The 14,441-nt window shown below is 42.6% G+C and overlaps 1 long non-coding RNA gene across 1 annotated transcript in view; it reads right to left on the bottom strand.

Moving 5' to 3' along the window:
* Positions 1 to 5,618: 5,618 nt before the first annotated feature.
* Positions 5,619 to 14,441, bottom strand: part of LOC311596907 — a 33,408-nt gene continuing 24,585 nt past the window's right edge. The window contains exons 3-4 of the long non-coding RNA XR_014779029.1: positions 5,922 to 6,099; positions 5,619 to 5,793 (exon numbers count right to left, since the gene is read on the bottom strand). This is a non-coding gene — a long non-coding RNA (uncharacterized lncRNA). The remainder of the gene's footprint in view (positions 5,794 to 5,921; positions 6,100 to 14,441) is intronic.

The following is a 14,441-nucleotide window of genomic DNA, read 5'->3' as shown; positions in this document are numbered from 1 at the left end:
TCTAAATATATTACACATCATTCAAAGTACACACTCGCACATACACACCCATACACACACACACACACACACACACACACACACACTGCAGAAACCATGGCTCTGTTCCAGGGAGCAGCATCTGAGTGTCTTGCAAATGGCTCTCCTTGTGAGAAGCACCGGAGGAGGAGCACTTGAACACCTGTTAAGGACCAGTGTGACAGAATCTGCAACCTCAGCTTTCTTTCCTGGGACTGCCCTGCGGAATGGTCCCTTTCCCCGAGCATAACACTATGTGTATTCTTGGTAGCTTTTTCTTTCACTCTGCCTGTAACAGGTATGGCAATGGCATAATAGAAATGTCTCAATAATTCTGAGGAATGATCTGATGATTCCTCAAGCAATCAAAACCCAGGAAAGTTCTCAGAAAGACAAAATAGATCCTGAAACAACTCAAAACCCAGGAAAGCTTTAAGAAAGACAAAATAGAAACCCCACAGTTTCTTGAGGCACATAACTACTCTCAGAAAAGCACATAGCATCCTCTGACTCAAAAAAAACAAAAACAAAAACAAAAAACCAGCTCTTGCAAGAACGGATCAAAGAAGTTAATGAGTACACATGAACATGAAGACATTAGTTCAGAAACAAGGAACTTATCTATGTAGTAGCAGGACCTCAGGCAGCCAGAAAACAGGAGGGATCAGCCAAGAGTTAACCAGCTCTCGTGCCAACAGATTAAATCTTCTCTTGGCTGTGGTTATGCAGGACAGAACTGTAGATACTGCCAGAGTAGATACAAATACAAACTTGTAAAGTTCATTACATAGGCTTCCAGTTAGTGGTTTAAGATACACTGTGCTAACCACAGTGCCCATAGAGATGTGCTTAACAATGAGGTCATCAGGTTAAAAAAAACACCTAAGGAAAATAGGGCGTATGAGAAGGAAACTTGTTAAAAAAAAAAAACAACAACAACAACAACAACAACAAACTTTCAGAGACTCATCTAGTCTCTTGGAACATTTGTGAGGAAATAAAACTGAAAGCGTGTGCTTTGTGACTTTGAAATGAAATAAACACTGAGAGGCTTGAGCTATTCAGGGCCATCTCCTTAACAGCAAGTGGTGATCATTTCCTTCAGCACACTGACACCACATCTCCGTTCCCGGGGCCCACTGGAGTCGGACCCTGACACACACATGCTCTAGCATGAGTGCACGTACACATACACTCCCTTTCTCAGTAGGGCCTCCTACTCCGCCTGACCTCATCTGGAGAGTGTCTCTCGGTGCAGATACCTCTAACCATACCTAGAGTACATAAACTTTTCAACAGTTCCCTGCTTAAACTCTCCCCACCGCTGCCCATATGATAATGAGGTATTGTGTTTCTGTTCATACGGTTGGACTGTGCTGTCAGACGCAAACACAGCATTCCTGGCACTTCAAGGCTCAGCCAGCAGTGTACATCTACCGTGGGAACCCTCCATCCCCTCCCAAAGAACTACATAGCCTTTGTTCACCCCAAATAAAGTTAAGCAGTCTCGCTGAAGCTGGTCCTGGAAATTTATTCTGTTGTGCTCAAGGGACATCTGAATCCCTCATTCATTGCTTCTACTCCCTTTGTCCTTGGGGACCAGTGGCCAAAGATCCCAGGATGTGGCACACACACACACACACACATACACACACACACACACACACACACACACACACACACACACACACACACACCACATACACGCACTGGCATGCACACACACATACTCATACGCACACACGCACACACAGTTAAATGTAAGTTCTTGTGAAAGTCATACCCCACTCTCCACACAACTATGAAGAATGTCCTGTCCATTGGGTAGATCTGGGTAGGGGTTCGAAGTTTACTGCATGTATTGTCCTTGGCTGGTGCCATAGTTTGAGTAGGACCCTTGGGCCTAGATCTGCCCATCATAATGTTCTTCTTGTAGGTTTCTAGGCCCCTCTGGATCCTTCTATTTCCTCATTCTCCCATGCTTCTCTCACCTAGAGTCCTAATAGGATGTCCTCCCCTCTGTCCCACTTTCCTGATAAGTGAAGACATTCATAGGACATGCCCCTTGGGCTAGTGTCCAGATATAAGTGAGTATATACCATTTGACTCTTTCTGCTTCTGGGTTAACTCACTCATTATAATCATTTGTAGTTCAATCCATTTGTCCACAAATTTCAGGAATTCCTTGTTTTTAATAACTGAGTAGTATTCCATAGTGTAAATGTACCACAGTTTCTTTATCCATTCTTCTACTGAGGGACACTTAGGCTGTTTCCAGGTTCTGGCTATTATGAATAAGGCTGCTATGAACATGGTTGAGCAAATTTTCTTGTTGTGTGCTGAAGCATCATCTGAATATATTCCAATGAGTGGAATAGCTGGGTCTTGAGGAAGCCCTATTCCCAATTTTCTGATATAGTGCCAGATAGCCCCTGGATGGGGAGGCCTGGTGGCACTCAGAGGAAGGATAGCAGGCTACGAAGAAGAGACGTGATACCCAGTGAGCATATACAGGGGGAAGAGGTCCCCCTCAGTCACAGTCATAGGGGAGGGGAGTAAGGGAAAATTGGGAGGGAGCGAGGAATGGGAAGATACAAGGGATGAGATAGCAATTGAGATGTAATATGAATAAATTAATAAAATATATTTTTAAAAATTGAATGTAAGTTCTTCATCAGTCAATTTCACCATGACAAATACAGCATCACCTAATTCACATTATCTTTTCTGCTTTGTCCACTCAACCTTCCACTTTATTCACTTATCCTGTTCTTAAAATAATTTCTGCAACTTCTGTATTTTCTTGCTACTTCACAGTACTTTTAAGTCATTCCATTTCTTTCCTCTTCACAAAGACCGTATACTCAAAGACCTAACTTTCTTGCCCGGCTCACAGAAGCACTAACAAAATGACTGTTTCAATATATATGCAATAAAAAGTTTAATATCTCTGTTCACTTAGCCCAAGTTTTTATGGGACTGTTAACAGAGAAAGCATAATCTAAAGGCACAGTATGGTTAACCTCCATTTATTTCTCTAGTTATATGGATTCCAGTTGTGGTGATTTTAAAAGCTTGGAGGAGCCTCATTAACTTTACAAGGCAAGACTGGATTTACAGAACCAATATCTATGCGCAGAAAGCAATGCCTGTAGGTTCTGTTTTTACTGGAGGTTCTCTGTTTCCTTTCCCCTTCTAATACAGATGTCTTTTATAAGATTACATTTTATGTAACAAAAGCAACAGGCAATTTCCAATCAAATGCAGAGGGCATGGTTTCTCTTACTAGGCTCTCAGGTGCAGGGATGTGCCCCAATGCCCAGGAAATTTATGGAGAGGCAGCACATGTGGCTAATCTATTTTATGTTATTTTGAATATTAACTACTTTATAGACCTCCCCTCTAACTCATGTTTTAGGGAACAGACTTTCCAAACACATTTTAAGTAATCTTTCAGAACAAGTAAACAATTACTACTAACTCTCACTCATTTTCAGTTGTTTTATTCTATTTTAACTACCTCTGAGTAGCAGGGATGGACAGTGATATAATGAGACACAATGTTTCTTATTGTTATTCAGCTCTGAGCAGTGTTTGTCTATAAGGCTCTGCCACTCAGAACACAAGATGAATGATCAATCTGGGGCCAGGTTGCAACCTCAGTCACTACTAGCAAATTTAATCAACATTTGATCAGCAGAAAGAGAAACCATACATAACAAAAAAAATGGTTTCGATTGAAAATATGTAAAATTTATCAGTATTACCCAAAATATAAAAAAATCACTGTAGATACCATAACTATATCATTAGATTTTTCTAAAGCTTATGTAACATGACATAATCTCTCTCTCTCTCTTCTCTCTCTCTCTCTCTCTCTCTCTCTCTCTCTCTCTCTCTCTCTCTCTCTCTCCCTCTCTCTCCCCCCCCCCTTATACTACAAAATATACTCAACTCCATTTCTATATTAGTGACATGCTTTCACTTTGAATTCTTCGTAGAAGTTTGAGATGTTTATGTCCCTTGCCAATACCTAGTACAATTGTTTTTCATCTGACAGTTTTCCTTACTTGTTCACTAGACTCATCCAATGCAGATGCAGTCTCACTCACGGATATTGCCTCTCCACTCTCCTATTACCTAAATCTGAGTTCCTAAAACTCTACTTGTCATCTTGTCCACAGGAGTTTAAAATTGTATTGATTGATAATGTTCTGAACTTGTTTTTTCTATTTGTTTCTGGTTTAGATTTTTGGTTTGGGTTTTGTTATTTGGTCTTGTTTGGATTGGTTTGTTTTCATTTTTATTTTTCAAGACAGAACTTCTCTGTGTAGCCCTAGCTATCATGGGACTCACTCTGTAAAGCAGGCTGAGCATCAAACTCAGAGATCCACCTGCCTCTGCTCAGCTTCTGAGTGCTGGGATTAAAGGCGTGCATCACCATGCCCAGCTCATGTTTCTGAACTTTATATCTATATAACCCAGACCCAGATTTTCCTTTTGTTAGCAAGAAGATCCAACTTTTTCTTTAAAGGTGATATGTACCTGCAGTTTAATTTACTTTTCTTTCTCTCATAAGAAAAGAATCTGCAAAGAGATATTTTATCAGTTTTATAAATTACACCGGTGGTGGTGACACACTCCTTTAAATCTCAGCACTCAGGAGGCAGAGGCAAAGCAGAACTCTAAGTTCAAGGCCAGCCTGGTCTATCTACATAGTGAGTTCCAAGACAGTCAGAGCTACACAGAGAAACTCTGTCTCAAATAACAACAACAATAATAAAATAACTAATTAAGTTACAAGATTTTCTTCCCACCATATTTTCACAGAATAACAAAGAACAAATTAAAAGAGTTAGAAGTGAGAATAAGTTTTTAATAAAAAAAAAAAGCAAGACAGAGGAAAAGATGAAAACTTATTATTTATTTCTTTGTGTATTTGTGATACTGAAAATTAAGCCAGAGCATCATACATGCTGGCTGAGCATGCTAACTCTGAACTATATCTGCAGCCTCTCTTTCATTCTGTTGCTGTTGTTTAGAAACAGGGTCTCACTAAGGTTCCCTGAGCACCGTCTATTTTGCAGGCATGACTTGAAGGTACGCCTTTCCGCCTTGCGCTCCTGTGTAGGCAGAATTACAGGCCTGGGCAGCTAGACCCAGTGCAACATTAGAACTTTAACACATCTCTCATTCCTAAAAACCTCGGATCATTCTGTCAAGCACTGTTGCCCAAGGAAATTTCTATTTTACTATAATCAAGACCTTAAAGAAAAACAAAGGAGTTTCAGAATATAACTCCATAAATATATAATGCACAAAGGAAGGATATTTGTATGTTTTAGGATCACATTTTTTTTTGCCTGAAATAAACTATTAGGCCACTAATTGTTTTTCATGGGTGGAGACCAGGGGTTGCTTCAGATGCTACTGCTTTCCTGTGAGAGCAGATTTTTCTATCCCAGTGTCCAGTGTGTTTAAAACAAGCCAGTAAATTTTTGTTCAGTGAAAAAAAATTAATCTTATTTATCTGAACAAAAGAAGAAAAACTAAATGTCTTTCTTTCTTCTTTCTTTTTTTCCCCCCTCTTTTAAATTTTCTGAGTGTTTGAAATCTTTCTTGAGCACGTCTTTGGACTGATGCTGCCACCTAGAGTGTTTGGCTGATATTTTTCTGCATCCAATACAGAAACAGCCCAGGCATTGTTCTTATTCCATGGCTGTGTACAGGGAAGCTGACATTCCTTGTCCATCACAAGTTTCATGACTGAAATGTCTATAACAAAAGGCAAGCTCGTTAAATAAAAACATAAAACCACTCAATACAGGGAGGACACAACATGCGAGACTTCAGAGATGAGCACAAAAAGAAACAATACTAATGAATAGAATATATATGCTTACCGGAATCTGGCAGAAGTGTAATTGAGAGGGCAAAGTTCATAAATCAATGGCAGAAAGCTAGTGGAGGCACTGGCTCAGACCCCTGTGTGTGATGCCCTCCTTGCTCCTCTCCAGATCGATGGAAGACTCTGCGGGACCTTGTGACCTTCTGTAAAGTAAGGCCAGGCATGTTGATGATCTGTTTAGGGTAAGAAGGAGAAGAAGAGCTGAGAGACCACACAGCTTCAGCTGCTTTCACAACCCAAGTGTGTATTTGGGGCCGCATCGCCTGCATCCCCTCCCACGGAGACCTCTAATTTCAAGGTCAAAGACTGTTCTCATCCTGCCATCACTGCTGTGTGTGTTAAAATCATCTTAACACCTATCACTTGGGAGCATTTCATGCCTGAGAACTTGAAACTTGACTTGATGGATGAATTCTGCTGTAGAATTTCTAAAATTGAAATAAGTTTTACTCTTTTTAACCTAACAGTAAAGGTGTCTCATTCAAAGACACACACACACACAAAAGAAAGTGTTTTAATATGGTATCTTTAAAGTAATGTGATTCAAAAGCATTTACATTTGTCATTCTTAATTACACTTTTTGAATAAATTTTATTTGCATTTATATTACTCATAAAATTATTAATGGATTTTATGTATAAACAGAAACTAAAAATAATTGAATTAGAGATATCCAAATAAATCCTACCTTCGCAGTAAAAGTGATAATAATAAGTTAGTTTTAAATTGTTAGCAAGTTACTAATAAAGTGAGGTCCTTTCCTGGAGTTTAATGAATTTGCCCTTTGTAATTTCACTTTATGTTTATTTGATCTTTTCATTTATAAAGATTTTGGTATTGAGAGACAAGTATGGAATTCTACAGCAATTGACAGCCCAGAAGTGTAACTGCAGAGCCCATGGAATTATGGGATGCTTTATTTGTCATGTGATGTGCGGTGGAAGGAGCCAGGATGAAACTGTAAGTCTTGATATATAGCCTATTTTTTAGCAAAAGCTGCTTGAAAGTAGTGAAATTAGTGCTTTCTATACAATTTACCCACAATGAAATACTGAATTACTATTTCCATTTATCTGATATAGTTTCTCATTGTACAAGTAACATAAAGGTAAATTTGCAGAAAAGCTGAAAAAAATTACATAAAAATAAAATGAACTAGCATTATTATTATTATTATTATTATTATTATTATTATTATTATTATTATTATTATCAGCAGCAGCATTTTACCATATAATCCAAGCTGGCCTGGAACTCAGGATCCCTTCTCAGATTATACTCACCCCCACCACATGTCAGTTTTGGTTAATTATTGGATTAAAGGCATGTTCTTGTTAGTTTTCCTGTTGCTGTGATGAAGCACAGTGATTAAAACCAGCTTGGGAAGGTTAACCTGTGTTAAAGTCCATTATGGAGAGAAGCCAAGGCTGTAATTCAAGGCAGGAACCCAGAAGAAGCCATTGCAGCAGAGATCCTGGAGGAGTGTGGGGATCAGGACCTAAGAGGCGGGGCGAGTGGCAACGGAGCCGCCCTCGCAGAGTCCCGGGAATCAGACTCTGGAGACCAGACTCGAGGTGCAGCTCTAACTGGATTGTTCAGCATATACGCCTTTAAAAGACTGAAGGGCCAATCAGGCCATCCCATGCTAGCCTCAGGCACCAATAGCAATCAGTCAGGTTGAGGAACCGTGGGGCAGGGGGGGGGGCGGGGTCAAGGTCTCCTCTCAGGAGACTTCTGTAAAGAAGGGGGCGCGGGGGCGGGAAGCAGTTATTGCCTTCGCCTCAGATCCGTTTTGAGACTTCGTTATTGTGCTAGGAGTCCCCAGGAGATCAACACTGTGTGCAGTGGATCAGGAGCACCCGAGGCGTCTTAGAAGCCGCTGAGGCCCCTCTTGGCAATCCTTAAGGATTACCTCAACACTCCCCTCAGAGGAGTGCTGTTTATGAGCTTGCTCGATCTGGCTTACTCAGCAACTTTTCTTACACAGCTCAGGCCCACCTCTCTAGGAGTCACTGGCCACAGTGGGCTGGGGTTGTAGTAAATAATAAGAGCTAGTAATGTTCACCTGGTAGAATTTTAAATAAGCCCTATTTCACCTGGGGCTGGGCAGATATTACCCCCTAAGCACCTTGTTACCTCCCAGCCCCACATCCCATGCCATTTGCTTTAATCCTTCCTATCTGGGCTACTTCCCATCCATAATTCCATTTTAAAAAAAAATAAAATAGCACCTACTTTCCATCTGGGCTGCTTCTTTCCAGCACCACCTCAGAGTAAATTCCTCCCAGCCATGTGGTTCTCCCCACACTAACCCATGGTGATCCACTTCCTTCTAACCCATGGTGATCCCACTTCCTTCTAACCCATGCTGATCCTACTTCCTTCTAACCCATGGTGATCCTACTTCCTTCTAACCCATGCTGATCCTACTTCCTTCTAACCCATGGTGATCCTACTTCCTTCTAACCCATAGTGATCCCATTTCCTTCTAACCCATGGTGATCCCACTTCCTTCTAACCCATGGTGATCCCACTTCCTTCTAACCCATGGTGATCCCACTTCCTTCTAACCCATGGTGATCCCACTTCCTTCTAACCCATGGTGATCCACTTCCTTCTAACCCATGGTGATCCCACTTCCTTCTAACCCATGGTGATCCCACTTCCTTCTAACCCATGGTGATCCCACTTCCTTCTAACCCATGGTGATCCACTTCCTTCTAACCCATGGTGATCCCACTTCCTTCTAACCCATGGTGATCCCACTTCCTTCTAACCCATGGTGATCCACTTCCTTCTAACCCATGGTGATCCTACTTCCTTCTAACCCATGGTGATCCCACTTCCTTCTAACCCATGGTGATCCACTTCCTTCTAACCCATGGTGATCCCACTTCCTTCTAACCCATGGTGATCCCACTTCCTTCTAACCCATGGTGATCCCACTTCCTTCTAACCCATGGTGATCCTACTTCCTTCTAACCCATGGTGATCCCACTTCCTTCTAACCCATGGTGATCCCACTTCCTTCTAACCCATGGTGATCCCACTTCCTTCTAACCCATGGTGATCCACTTCCTTCTAACCCATGGTGATCCCACTTCCTTCTAACCCATGGTGATCCCACTTCCTTCTAACCCATGGTGATCCCACTTCCTTCTAACCCATGGTGATCCACTTCCTTCTAACCCATGGTGATCCCACTTCCTTCTAACCCATGGTGATCCCACTTCCTTCTAACCCATGGTGATCCCACTTCCTTCTAACCCATGGTGATCCACTTCCTTCTAACCCATGGTGATCCCACTTCCTTCTAACCCATGGTGATCCCACTTCCTTCTAACCCATGGTGATCCTACTTCCTTCTAACCCATGGTGATCCTACTTCCTTCTAACCCATGGTGATCCCACTTCCTTCTAACCCATGGTGATCCACTTCCTTCTAACCCATGGTGATCCCACTTCCTTCTAACCCATGGTGATCCCACTTCCTTCTAACCCATGGTGATCCCACTTCCTTCTAACCCATGGTGATCCCACTTCCTTCTAACCCATGGTGATCCCACTTCCTTCTAACCCATGGTGATCCCACTTCCTTCTAACCCATGGTGATCCCACTTCCTTCTAACCCATGGTGATCCACTTCCTTCTAACCCATGGTGATCCTACTTCCTTCTAACCCATGGTGATCCACTTCCTTCTACTCCTCCCATACCGGTTTCTCTCCTCTTGTGATTCTTTTGTCCTCCCTGCTCAAGAACCTTGGCCATGCCCACATTATTTCTGCCCTGCACGGATGTGTAGGCATTTTATTGGTCAAACAGACATTAGTTGGAGGCAAGGTTACACAGCAGCATTTGGGGTGCTTGATAGTCTGCTCATAAGAGACAGCAAGCAGACCTTGGGGAGCAAAATAATTAACAATCAAATACAAAGCACCAGACCACACTGTTGCAGGCTGATCCTCCTCTATCAATTAGCAGTTGAAAAAATGTCCCCACAGACATGCGCACAGCACTATCTGACACACTTGAAGTTCACTCTTCCAAAGTAACTAGTCTGTGCCGATTTTACAAAACAAAATTTGCCAGAACGGAACATGAATTTAAATCTATTTTTTTTAATATATCTGCATGCTCACAATTACAACCAATTGATATTTCACTCTTGAACTATCAGATATCCACAGATCATGCCTAGACAGCATTGCTATTGGATTTGCAGCTTTAAAGAACAACCTGGCCGTGTGGTATCCATGAAAAAAGGTTGCGTTTTTCCCTCATTCAAATCTGAAAGTATGTGCACTTAGAACAGTAACCTCCGTGTCTTCTCAAAAGCAACAAAAGGAATCAGAGTTCCCAATTGATAGAATAGACTGAAAAGTGAGCAACTTGATCTTTAAAAAATCAATCTGATTATGCTTTCCCTTTATCCAGATTCATTTTTCCATATAAGCCCCAGATCCTTTGTAGTCAGAAAAGGATACAATACAAAGGCCATCAGATACAGTATAACACAAGACAACTGCGTACCACAGAGGTTTCCCATTGTCCTGGGTTTGATCCCTGGGTCCCATATGGTGGAAAGAAAGAACAAACTTCCCCAAATTATTCTCTGACCTACATACATGCACACACACACACACACACACACACACACACACACACACACACACTTATTATATGTGTGCATGTGTGTATGTATGCATGTAACAGAAGAAAACTGTTATTTAAAAACAGGCATTGAAAGGGGCTGGGGAGGGGCTCAGCAGTTAAGAGCACTCGGTGCTCTTGCAGAGAAGCTAGGTTCAGTTCCCAGCACTTATTATGGTAGCTCACAACTATTCATAACTCTAGCTCCAGGGCCTCTGGTGCCCTTTTCTAACCTCCTCCAGCACTAGCTGCACACATGAAGCACATACATACATGCAGGCAAAATACTCATATGCCTGAAGTAAATATTAAAACTCAGGTCAAAGTAGATCAAAGACCTCAACATAAAACCAGACACACTAAATCTATTAGAAAAGAAAGTGAGAAAGAGCCTTGAACTCATTGGCACAGGAGAAAACTTCCTGAACAGAACACCAACAGCTCAGGCTCTAAGATCAACAACTAATAAATGGGACCTGATGAAACTGAAAAGCTTCTGTAAGGCAAAGGACACTGTCAGTAGAATGAAAAATGCAGCCTACAGACTGGGAAAAGATCCAACATCTGACAAAAGGCTGATATCCAAAATATATAAATAACAAAAAAAAAAAACACCAACAAGCAAAATAAACCAACTAAAAATGGGTCACAAAATAGAGAATTCTCAACAGAGAAATATCACATGGCTAAGAAACACTTAAAGAAATGCTCAATGTCCTCAGTAATCAGGAAAATGCAAATCAAAACAACTCTGAGAATCCATCTTACACCTGATGGAATGGCTAAGATCAAAAACTCAAGTGACAGCACATGCTGGCCAGGATGAAGAGAAAGGAGAACACTCCTTCATTGCTGGTGGGAATGCAAACTTGTACAACTATTTTGGAAATCCATCTGGCACTGTCTTAGAAAACTGGGAATAGATTTACCTCAAGACTCGGCTATACCACTCCTGGGCATACACCCAAAAGATCATCCACCATGAAACAAGGACATTTGCTCAACTATGTTCATAGCAGCTTTATTTGTAATAGACAGGATCTGGAAACAACCTAGATGTCCCTAAACCAAAGAATGGATAAAGAAACTGTGGTGCACTTACACAATGGAATACTGCTCAGCCATTAAAAACAAGGATATCATGAACTTTCTAGGCAAATGGATGGAACTAGAAAAAAAAATCATCCTGAGTGAGGTAACCCAGACCCAGAAAGACACACATGGTATGTACTCACTTCCAAGCAGATTTCAGCCATATAGTACAGGATAACCATACTACAATGCACAGACCCCAAGAAGATAAGTAACAAGTAGGGCACCAAGGAGGATGCTTAAATCTCACTCAGAAGGAGAAATAGAATAGACAGAGGTAGTGATTGAAGAGAGAGAACAAGGTAGGAGAGGGAGCACAGAGAGAAATAAGGGTGGAGACCAGATGAAGGAGAGATAAACCTGTTTTTTAGGATCCCAAGTGCGGGATTGGAACGGTCTCATGAGAGAACAGGTGAGGTTAATTCACTAGAAAAGCAATCACCTCTTGCAGGAGCTTGATTTTTGCCAGCTGAAAAGATCCTGTTAATGGTCTCTGGGAGGAGATATATAAATGAGCCCAGAACTGGAGGCGGGGCTTTTTGGAGACTTGTTCATTGCTGCACTTCAAGATGCTCCTAGAGAGAACCGCTCAAGGGAAGGCTTTGGGGCTCCGGCTCCTGCTGAGGTTCTGGGTTCTGGTTACCCCAGGTTCCAGCAGAAGAAATCCTGCGGCTCATGCCTGGAGAATTGTTCCTCGGAACTGATATCCTTAAGGTTTTGTTATTGTGTCCATTAATCCTCATTTCCTAGTGTTTTGGTTAGTCGGGTTATAAGTGACGTATGCTCGGCCACTAAGTTGTTAATAAAATATATTGGTTAAGAAATTGAGCCTACAATCAGACATGGGAGAGCAGGGGTGGGAAGACAGAAGGCCTGCAGAGAAAGGAGAAACTGTGGGTGGGGCTTCTCTGTGACAAGCTGGAGACCTAAGTCAGAATAGGCCTTTGGGAGAATATGAGGGGAACAATAGCTGAGATTCCTAGAAGCAAGGGCCAAGGAGACTGAAGAGGACGCCCTCTAACTACAGGAGACTCCTAGTGGAAGGAGGAGAGCACCAACCCACCCACAAAAGCTTTGATCCAAAATTTTACTGTCTACAAGACATACAGAGATAAAGAGAGAACAGGTAGAGCAGAGGTTGAGGGAATGTCCAACCAATGCCTGGCCCAACCCAATCACACTCCATGGAAGAGACCCCAGCACCTTACACTATTAACAATACTCTGCCATGCTTGCAGACAGGAGCCTAACCGACTTGTCCTCCGAGAGGCTACACCCAGCAGCGGTTAGAAACAGATGCTGAGACTCACAGCCAAACATAGTGAAGCCTAAGGAGTCTAATTGAAAAGTATGGGGCAGGGAGGGGACCTAGAGGTGACAAGAGCTCCACAAGAAGACCAACTGAGCCAACTAACTAGGGCCCCGAGGGGCCTGTGGAGACTGAAGCACCGACCAAGGACCATGCATGGACTGGACCTAGGCCCCATATACAGATGTAGCCAATGGGCAGCTCAGGCTTCATGTGGGTCCCTTAGTAAGGACAGCAGGGGCTGTCTCTGACATTGACTCGTTGCCTGCTTCCCCCTGACTGGACTGCCTTGCCAGGCCACAGGGAAAGAGGACAAACTCAACCCTGATGCAATTTGATGAGCTGGGATGAGTGAGTGGGGGGGGGGCTCCTCTTTTCTGAGGAGTAGGGAGGAGGGAGAGAGGGGCCTCCAACCAGGATGTAAAGTGAATAAATGGATTTTTTTTAACATTAAAAAAAACTTTAAATATAAAAAAACAAGAGGCTGGAGACATTCCCTGAGAAGTAGGGCTACACAAATTTTTCTTCACAGTTGTGCACAAGATAAGAGACTCTGGAAAGAAAATGATTATGTTTGGATATGAGATTTTAAAAATCACGAAGACAAACTGCAGCCAACCTACTCCTGACTGCTGATCTACATCTGCTGGAACACGGATAGCAAGACCAAGATGGAGTGATGTATTTACACAGAGAACCTGTGCTCTGGACGGCCAATGATCTTGACCTCCATCACACTGGAAACTAGAGCAGTGATCTCCTGTGTCCTGTCAACAATGTCTGGACATATGTGGTTTCCTCCAGACAGCACTGTGTCACCATAGAGGACTTTGTGGATGTCAACGTCATACTTCATGATGGGATTCACTGTGGTTCATGGATACCAAGGATCCCATATTCAGAAAGGAAAGCTGGAATTGAGCTTCAGGGCCCTGGAACCGCTCATTGCCAATAGTGATGCTGTGGCTCTCCAGCAGCTGAGAGCTTCTCTCTTGAGAGGAAAGGGATGCAGCAGTGGTCATTTGCAGAATGAAATCCAGGGCAACATAGTAGAGCTTCTCCTTGCTGTCATGCACAATTTCCTACTTGATGACCTTGAAGCTGTAGCCCCCCCCCCCCCCCCCCCGCTCAGTTCATGAGGTAGTCTGTCAGGTCCAGGGCGACATGGGTACAGTGAAGATGACTCTTCCTCCACAGGCCATCACAATGCCAGTGGTTGGACCAGAGGCCACACAGGGACAGCGTGGCCTGAGTGTCTACATACTTGGCTGGGGTGTTAAAGATCTCAAATGTGATTTGTGTTATCTTTTCACAGTTGGCCTTGGTGCTCAGAGGGGGCTCAGTGAACAGCATTGGAGTGCTCCTTGGAGATCACACACCACTAGTTGTAGAAGATGTGGTGCCAGATTTTCTCTGTGTCATCCCAGTTGGTGACTATCCCATGTTTTTTTTAATTTTATT

Source organism: Acomys minous, assembly GCF_964271855.1.
Source record: "Acomys minous genome assembly, chromosome: 4".
NCBI lineage: Eukaryota > Metazoa > Chordata > Mammalia > Rodentia > Muridae > Acomys > Acomys minous.
The sequence above is the reverse complement of the archived record's forward strand: the minus strand, read 5'-3'. Positions and strand labels throughout refer to the sequence as shown.